The sequence below is a fragment of the Lates calcarifer genome, linkage group LG7_1 (genome assembly GCF_001640805.2).
Source record: "Lates calcarifer isolate ASB-BC8 linkage group LG7_1, TLL_Latcal_v3, whole genome shotgun sequence".
In the NCBI taxonomy this organism is placed as follows: Eukaryota; Metazoa; Chordata; class Actinopteri; family Centropomidae; genus Lates; species Lates calcarifer.
The window spans coordinates 136,136-146,167 of NC_066839.1; the positions used below are offsets into that span (position 1 = coordinate 136,136).

At 41.6% G+C, this 10,032-nt stretch overlaps 1 long non-coding RNA gene across 1 annotated transcript; it reads right to left on the reverse strand.

The window, feature by feature from the left end:
* Window positions 1-449: 449 nt before the first annotated feature.
* LOC127142625 (uncharacterized) lies at window positions 450-6,729 on the reverse strand. The gene is made up of 3 exons (XR_007813528.1): window positions 3,997-6,729; window positions 3,822-3,868; window positions 450-2,860 (listed from the first exon to the last, which is right to left on the reverse strand). It is a non-coding gene; the product is annotated as an uncharacterized LOC127142625 (long non-coding RNA).
* Between the last annotated feature and the right edge of the window lie 3,303 nt (window positions 6,730-10,032).

Genomic DNA, 10,032 nt, shown 5'->3' on the forward strand with positions numbered 1-10,032 from the left:
TATCAATAACACAGTTTATTTATTTAAAATCAATCTGTTTATTTATTTTCATCCATTCGTTTCAAAATAACACAACAACGATTCTGTTCATTACTGATTATTTTTGAATCTGTTGAAACAGTGACATTAGATAATTAAAGGTAATTTCCCCGAGGGAGTCATCCCAAAGGGATCAATAAAGTCTGTCTAAGTCTAAGTCTAACATATTACATTAAATAATAAAGCAGTAAATCATCACACCCGATAACTTCTAAACTTAATTATCAATTCACTGATCAATAGAAAATCAGAATTGACTCATCATTAAAATAATTTCAGAGCAACATATTCTCTGATTCTGATTTCATTTATTTTAAACAGCAAACTGAATATGTGAATGTTTGGACAGAACAAAGAGAGAGAGGCTTACATATAAACGTTATTCTTTATTATTTATCGCTCAAACTATTTGATCAGTTAATCATCAACTGTTAACATCAACATCAACTGTTTTCACGTCATCAGTGTACAACAATAATTATCAAAAGTCATAAAAGTGTTTATGGTTCTGTCCCTGCTTTTACTTTGAAGGATGATATCCCGCTCCCGGAAGTTCGTACCTGCTGCTCTGTGCCGATGTGACTCACCTGTCTCTCCCTGAGGAACACGGAGGCCCCGCCTTCCTGCACCGGAAACGCTCCTGCTGTGTGACGTCATGGTGAGATTGGCAGGAGCTAGCACCGCCCCTCACTGACGTCATCGGTCTGACGTCAGGTTTTTTGTGTTTTTTTTTAAGTCTTATTGTGAAAGGTCACTTCCTGCAGAGACAGGAGGAGGGCTCCTCTTCTTCTTCTTCTCTCCTCCTTCCGTCATCTCTCACTTCTCACTCAGTTTAATTCAACTCAATTAATTAAATTCAATTCAGTTCAACTCAATTCAATTTAATTAATTCAGTTCAGTTTTACTTATATGGCACTGAATCAAAACAAAAGTCATCTCAAGGCACTTTTCATATAGAGCAGGTCTAGACCGTACTCTTTAAAATAGGTATTTACAGAGAGAGACCCAACAGATCCACCATGAGCAGCACTAGGAGACAGTGGAGAGGAAACACTTCCTTTAAGAGGCAGAAACCTCGAGCAGAACTGGACTCAGGGTGGACAGCCATCTGCCTCGACTCACAGTTCATACCTCAGGTTGTAGATCTCTCTGTGCTCTGTCTCACACTGAGACAACTTCAGACCACTGCAGCCTCTGAGCACAAAGAGGAAACCTCAACTGCTCCATAGAATCCAGGCCAGTGATTAAACTGTGGTCATTTTTCACACATCAGTATTCAAGTAAAGTTTCATTGATAGGTTACAGTTTGAGAAGTGTCACTCAGTAGAAACTGATTCAAAATCACCAGAACAACCCGTGAGTGTAGTAATAGGTGACTGTGATCAGCTGATCTCTGATGTCTGTGCTGTTTATCAAACTCTTGACTTACTTTTCTGTCAAAATCCTGCTACAAACTGTCTCCACAGCACATAGAAGACGTGGATTCACACACAGTTCAACAGTTTTCACTTCAAACAGCTTTTGGAGTAGTTTTAATCACTTTATCTCCACAGCTTCTTCATCTCATGCACCAGCTCCAGCTTTACACTTTAGCTTCCAACATTTTTACACTGAGCAGTTTTTTCTTCATCTGACCTTCTTTGGTTGTAACTACTCCTGCAAACTTTCTGCCACAGAAATTATTCAACTTTTAAAATTTACTTTTTACTGACATTTAAGCTTCCTTCTACATTTAGCTCTTTTTACAGTGTTTTCAGCATTGCTTCAGCAATCACTTTCAGCTTTCAGCATTCACACTGCTTTTTCACCAGGAAATTCATTTTCTAGTTCATAGTTTAACTGTGGAACCAACATGAGAAATAAAGTGTAAATTAAACAAATAATAAATCACAGACACAAATCTTCAACAGAAGTTTACAAACAAACAAACACATCAACAACATGTCGAGTCACTAAACCTCGAGTCTAAGTCGAGTTGAGTTCTGGACTCAAGGACAAAGTGGAGACTGAACATTAAATCACCAGCAGAGGGAGGAAACTAAACGTGGTTCCTCTGGGCCTCCGTAGCTGCTGATTAGATCCTGACAGTAACAACAGAGCGAACTGAGACTAAAATAAGAATCAAACTGAATGAAAATCATTTTACAAAAGTCTTCAAATGTTGATCATCAAAGTGATGAAATCAGACAAATGGATGTTTAGAGTCTGAGTCTGAGACAGATCTGCTTCACAGTGCAGAGTGTGTGTGATGGTGAACAGAGTCAACTTTAATTTCAGCAACTGACCTGGAGTCCGTCAGTGTTTCTGTCCACAGACTCTCACACCTACAGATCACACAGAGACACTGAGGAACCAGACCAGACTGCAAACCCAGGATACAGAGGTTCAGTGAATGTGGTGTTGAAGGTGTGGAGGTGGATCAGTTTGTCAGAGGAGACTCTGTAGAAGGACAGAGAGCCAGCAGGACAGTCCACATACACTGCTACTCTGTTAGAGACAGAGGAGGAGGAGGAGGTGATGGGTGTTTCTCTGTCATTGTGCCTGACAGAGTAACCATCATCTCAGCAGCTCAGACTCCAGGACTGATCATTTCTCCAAACACACAGTCAACATTGTCTCCTTTCCTTCTGATTCCTCTGTACTCCTCCTCTCCACTCGACCTCCCAGTAACAGCGACCAGTCAGTTCTACACAGCAGCTGAGGACAGTCATCAAATCTGTCTAGATGATCAGGATATGACTGATACTCACCTTCCTGTTGTTGTCAGACAGTTTGAGTTTTCTGTTCACTGTGTTTGTGTCCACTTCCAGTTCACAGGCGTCTGATGGAGAGAACAAGACACAACACAGCTGCAGTTTATCATCTGCTGATTTATTTACAGATTTATTTGTCAGCAATATTCTGCTTTTTGTTCTGGTGTGGACCCGAGGATGACAGCTAATGGAGATCCACATCAAAACACATGTAGTGAATAAAGTCTGACTAAAACTGGCTCATCATCTTCCACTGCAGCACAAAGAAGCTCTGAACCATCTGCTTTCTAAAACTGTTATTACCTCCACCACAGAGCTCACATTCAGCACAAAGTTCACACCTTTGACCATCAAACCTCAAACTGTCCTCTGCTACAAAACCTTTCACAACAGTTCTTTGGTCCAAAAGCTCCAGTCAGAGGCTGTGGCTCCACCAACTGACTTTAAGCTGCTTTTCATTGACCAGGAACCAGATGTAAAAACTCAAGTACAAAGACAGAGATGTGATGGAAACACAGCCTGAATCATGTGATTAATGATCCTGTAAACCATCACATCTCAGTCGTCATTATTAAGTTTACTGTGTTGTCATGGAAAAAGACTTTACAAAGTGCTTCACTATAATGAATCTAATGAAACAAACAAACAGGAAATAAAATGAGCCTCTAATGGAAATAAGACGAGAATCTGTCAGTCAGAGAGGAACTGGGCTTTACTCAGCTTTACAACACCTGTGTGACATTATGGTCTGTGGTGTTCACGACTTATTCTGATTTATTTTTAACATCCAGAGAAGAAAACTGAAGGTTACCTGAACACAACTTATGGCAGTCAAACTTGTGAATTACGAGCTTATGAGCAGTACCTGAAGGCAACACAACTCCTGAACACCTGAACATCTTTAAAGACACTGGCAAAAAACAGAAACTAAATCCTGAATGAAAAAACAAAGACATTTATCTCTGTCCTTTAAATCTAGTGGAACATGTGCAGCCGTGTTCTCATGAATCAAACTTAAAACACACTCACACTTCCTCACACCAGGTCTCAGTCTCTGAGGACCACCATGGTCCATCCTGGAGGAAGAGACAGAGTCAGAATCAGCTTCATTCACCTTCACTCAGATCCAACATGAAACATGAAGCAGAGTTCATTCAGTCAGAGAAACAGTGAGAGCTGCTGTCGTCTGTCCATCTGTTCTTACCTGAGAGTGTCCAGTCTCCAGTGTGGATCCTCCAGTCCAGCAGACAGCAGCTTCACTCCTGAGTCTCCTGGATGATTGTAGCTTAGGTCCAGCTCTCTCAGATGGGAGGGGTTGGAGCTCAGAGCTGAGACCAGAGAAAAACAGCCTTCCTCTGTGATCAGACAACCTGACAGACTGAACACAGACAGACAGGCAGGCAGACAGCTAGACAGACATTGTCACTGTCAGAGTAAACTCTCTACAATAAAAACTAGTTTCAGGTTAAACTTTCACTTTAGTCCAGTTTGAAACATCAGATGTTTACAACTGTAATAAGACTGTCAGGTTCAGGATGGTGAGGGATGGGGGTCATGGATGGCTGAGGGATGGTGAGGGATGGTGAAGGATGGGGGTCAGGGATGGTGAAGGATGGTGAGGGATGGTGAGGGATGGTGAAGGGTGGTGAAGGATGGTGAGGGATGGGGGTCAGGGACCCAAAAAGAACTAGATAACCCACTAATCTCTGTTCATGGAGCAGCTCCAGGTCACAGACTGTCCTAGAACCATGTTCCAGGATCAGGTGATCTAATGACTCAGGTTCACTATCAGTGAAGTTTAAACTTCCTGAGTGAACAGAGAAGTCAGCACTGGAGGATCCACCATGATGTTAACCAGACCCAGTATGCACCTGTCATAGGTGTGTTTGATTTGAGTCACTGAGCGTGTTCACCAGGTGGTGATAAAATACAGTTTGTGACTTTTTTTCTTTACCTGTGCCAAGATGAATTTCTGCTGACCTTAAAGTTCCCTCCAGACACGTCTGACAGGATGTAACATACTCTGACTAATGTTTAGTTTCACTTGGTCAAAATTAAAGTAACTAATATCTACCTCCTCACTGAGGAAGTAATGAACATATCCAACCACCACCCACTTGTGCTAGGCTGACCAATGAAAGAGCAGCAAGCATCAAGGTGAGCGTTAGAGGAAACATCAGACTCAGATCAGGAGTCTGTTGTGAACCAGAATCAGTGATTGTGGTCTTTATTAATGTGAGAGCTGATTCAGCATTAACACTATTGATCTTTAAATCTTTATTATTATTTCACTCATTTCTTCTCCTATGTTTTCTGACTCTAACTATACCTTCATACTTTCAGCTACAGAAACTATTCAACTATCAAAATGTTCAGCTCTTAAAAATGTTCCTGCTAATACTGAACTTATTTTTTCTTCCTCTACTTTATTAAATATTTAGCTTTTCCAAAACATTTGGAATGAGAGGACAAAATGTCCAAATCCTCGAGAATTTTCTCCACTTTAAACAGGGCTCTAGATATCAGCTATTAAACATGTTCTAAGCTTCTCGATATCCTGTACAGGTTTTCTGTGCTCTGTGGTCTATGGGAACAGGTTAGATGGAAATACTCAGCTGATTAATCTGCTCATGATACATCTGGTATCCTATAAAAACACGTGTTAACAGGGATTTTCATTGTAACTATAATCCATAATAATTTGATCCTTCATTGAACTGAGTTACTGTGTCTATACAGACAGAACATGTGTGTCTGACAGCGTCACCTGAGAGCTGGTGGTCTCCTCTCTGGAAACAGAGCTCTGCCCTTCAGCTGATTTATCATTTTTATTTTGTTCCATTCTCAGAGTTTTTCATGTGACTTTGTTTTGTTGTCTGTAACAGATATGACCTGACATGTAGTAAAATAAAATACTGTGTAGTAAAGTAATTCTGGTAGAAGCAGAACACCTTGTCCTGGTACAGTCCTCTCTCCTCTTTAAAGATCTGTGTGAACACTCCTGAGTACACTGAGGCTGCTCTGATATCGATGCCACACTCTGTCAGGTCTGATTCATAGAAGATCAGGTTTCCTTTCTGCAGCTGATCAAAAGCCAGTTTTCCCAGAGACTCAATCATCTTCCTGCTCTCTGGACTGTAGCAGTGATCCAGCAGAAGACATTAGACATGATTTGGAGGCTCCTCGATGTCTGGATATGAGGGATGATTTTGCTTACAAGCTTCTCATCTCTGCATTTCTTCCTGAAGTAGTCTAGTCTTTGAGATTCAGTGAAACCTCTGACCTCTGTCACCATGTCAACACACTCAGGAGGGATCTGATTGGCTGCTGCAGGTCGTGTGGTTATCCAGAGGCGAGCAGAGGGAAGCAGTTTCCCCCTGATGAGGTTTGTCAGCAGCACGTCCACTGAGGTGGACTCTGTAACATCAGTCAGGATCTCAGTGTTGTGGAAGTCCAGAGGAAGTCGACACTCATCCAGACCGTCAAAGATGAACACAACCTGGAACTCTTCAAACCTGCAGATTCCTGCTTCTTTGGTTTCAGTAAAGAAGTGATGAACAAGTTCCACCAAGCTCAACTTTTTCTCTTTCAGCACATTCAGCTCTCTGAAAGTGAATTGGAAATGTGAAGTGTATGTCCTGGTTGGCTTTGTCTTCAGCCCAGTCCAGAGTGAACTTCTGTGTTAAGACTGTTTTCCCAATGCCAGCCACTCCCTTTGTCATCACTGTTCTGATTGGTTCATCTCTTCCAGGTGAGGCTTTAAAGATGTCTTCTTGTCTGATGGTTGTTTCTGGTCTGTCTGGTTTCCTGGATGTTGTTTCAATCTGTCTGACCTCATGTTCATCACTGACCTCTCCAGTCCCTCCCTCTGTGATGTAGAGCTCTGTGTAGATCTGATTCAGAAGGGTTGGGTTTCCTGCTTTAGAGATCTCCTCAAACACACACTGGAACTTCTTCTTCAGCTTAGACTTGAATTCATGTTGACACTTAGTCAGAATCTCTGAATGAACAAAAACCAGTGACATGGATAAGAAGTTGTCACAGAAAATATGAATCATATAATCAAACAGTTTTTTTCTATTCAGTGGGAAGACTTGTTTTGTCCCTGCATGAGGTGCAATTCATTGTCCATGGTAAAATGGATATTGGTTAATGCCTAAAAGCTCAAGTATATTCTTAAAGACTCTTAATGTGAAGAGACTGGAGGGGGTGCTGACAATACATGGAAATCATTCTAAAATAATCTGAAACAACCAATCAGAAACATTTCTACTGTTTAGTCAAACAGAGACACAACACAATGTGATCAAAGTGATTCTGCTGATCAGACATTTACAGATTTCTCTTGGAGGATTCTCACCTGCTGAACTCACTTCAGGTCAACTTACAGACACTTTCCACCTTCATGTGTAGAGGAAACATTTGGAAAGAAGAAGCTCGTCATTGTCCCTCGTCAGTCCTGGAGTCTGAGTCAATCTGAACAGAGGACGACGTTACTTCCTCATAACTTCAGAGTCAAAGTCTGAAAACACGTCACTGACGTCAGAACGAGTCTAACCTGAAACAGAAACACTGTCAGTGTCAGATCAGACGTCAGTTGTAGTTCTACTATCTGTCCAGTAGATGGTGCTAACTGACCGTATAAACTCCAGGAACGTTCTCTGTGACTGAACATGTTCTGAGTTTTCAGCTGTTTCGATATTTTGTCTGTTTTATCACCACCTGTGATTCTGCTGCACAAACGCACCTGTACTTTGACCATAATGATCTGGAGTCAGTCCTGAGTCTGTCTCTCAGTTTGAGCTCCTCTACCATCTCTCAGCTCAACTCTGACATGACACAGAAAACCAGTCAGAGTCGCTGAGGAAGAAAATACACTTCTTGGTGAGTAAGGACCTGATAATTAAATAATGTCTGAAATCACTACTGGCAACACTAGGTAAAAACAAGGTCCTTTCCTGATCCTGCTGTTCATCGCACCTTCCGACATTAATTCTGTCGCTCCTTACAATGACAAGTTGACCAAGTCTGGGGGTCTTCCTGGCTCCTGCTGAATCACCAAAGGTCTTGTCTGTCTCACTGTACGAACTGTGAACCCAAATATCCATTCCCTCTGATCCTGTGCTGTACCACAGTTCATCTCACATTTATATACTGTTTGATCACTGCCCCCTGCCCTTCACTCTTGGTCAGTTTGCTATCTCAGACACACTGTGTCAGCAGACTCACCGTACTCTGGAATACCAATAAATCTACAGCAAACTTTGAATTAAGGACTTGAGAGTTTTTCTTCAACATCGCCATTGACCCCATTTTCTGTGTTACTCCTGCAACATACTGAACTCCAGGACAAATCACCTGATCAGTTTTTATTTTATTGGCCATTAAAGGTCACTCTGATTCTAATCTGTCTGATCAACATATTCAGAATATATTTTATCATCTGGCTTCACTGAGACTAACATCAGCTGTCCTCGCTTACCTGCATAATGACGCTGGTTATCACCTGTCTCAGGTAACTCTAGGTTCTCCTCAGGCTACAAGCTTGTTCATGTGACAGAACCATGAACAAAGTTGTGTTTGTTCAGTGTGTTTAGTCCTGTAAACCTGGTGAAGACAACCTGAGCATCTCAGTGACTGAGGAGGAAAGGTGATGTCAGACTCTGAATGTGTCCTGGTTGTTGGTCTGAGTGTTTCAGAAACTGACGATCTACTGGGACTTTCACTCACAACCATCTCTAGACTTTACAGGAAGTCAGAGGTCAGAGGTCAAACCACTTTGAGCTGAGAGGAAGGCAACAGTTACTCAGATAACCACTGGTTACAACCTGGAGTCTGCAGATCATGTGTGAGGGCTGAAGCAGAGACAGCAGCAGAGACCACTGCAGGAGTCAGTCCTGTCAGCTGAGAACAGAAAACTGAGGCTACATTTCACACAGAGTCACCAAGCCTGGACAACAGGAGACTGGAAACACATCGTCTGCTCTGATGAGTCTGGATTTCTGGGTCCGAATCTGATGTCAAACAACATGAACTCATGGATCCATCCTGCCTCGTATCAGCGGTTCAGACTCCTGGTGTGGGGATATTTTCTCAGCTCACTTTAGGCAGGATAATGCTCCATGTCACAGAGCTCAGATTGTCTCAGACTGGTTTCTTCAACACGATAATGAGTTCAGTGTAGAGCCAACACCCTGCAGCAGCTGAGTGATGCTTCATGTCGACATGAACCAAAACCTTCTGTTGAATCTATGACATGAAGAATTCAGGAAGCTCTGAAGGATAAGGGGTCTAACCTGGTACAAAGAAGGTGTACCTAATGAAGTGACCAGAGAGTGTAAATACACAGGAGATAATTAGTGATGGGACACAGGTGGGAAAGAGACAAAGACAGGAAGTAAAGAACATTAGACAAACCAGGAGAAGTAACTACAAAATAAAACAGGAAGTACTAAACAACAACACAGGAAGGATGAATTCCAAAATAAAACATCATGTCATTCTGGGGACGGGTCAAGACAATAAAACTGCAAATATATCAATATATCAATACTTAATCAGTGGGTCAGTCAGCAGTGTTTCCTGCTCTTTGAGCTGCTGAGACTCAGCAGTGAAATCACATGAATCAGCAGATTGTATTTCAGCAGATTGTATTTGATGAACTGAGGTCAGCTGCTTCAGGCCGCTCTATTTAATCTGAAGAAGAGGATTCATCTTCACTTGGCAGTTTTCAGACCAGAGTTTCAGTGACTGTAGATGGTGTTGTTGTAAAGACAGTAAATCTTTATTTCCTGCTCTGAATTCCTGAGCTTAGACCTGGTTTCTGTCTGTCAGGTTAGACCACTCTGTATCACTGATCATCAGGTGAATGACGGGTGATTGTTCAGGTGAATTTCCAGCGAATGTCAAACGTTTAGGTTCAGACAGGAAGTCTCAGTTCAGTTCCTGTGAATTTTGAGAGGAGTTTTCAGTCCATCATACAGATGATGGATTGAATGATGATTGATGATTGTCAGCGAGTCACACACTGATCAATAAGATGAGACAGACTTAATTTATCTCACTTGTGTGAAATTCAGGCATTACAGCAACAGTGAGAACAAACAAAAAGAATAGAAAGAGATGAAATAGAATAGAAAAGGATAAAAATAAAGTACAAAAAGTGGCATAAACTCTGTAATAAACATAAATGTGCAGTTTGTATACAGAAGATGATGATAATACTGAGGTAGTGAAGGAA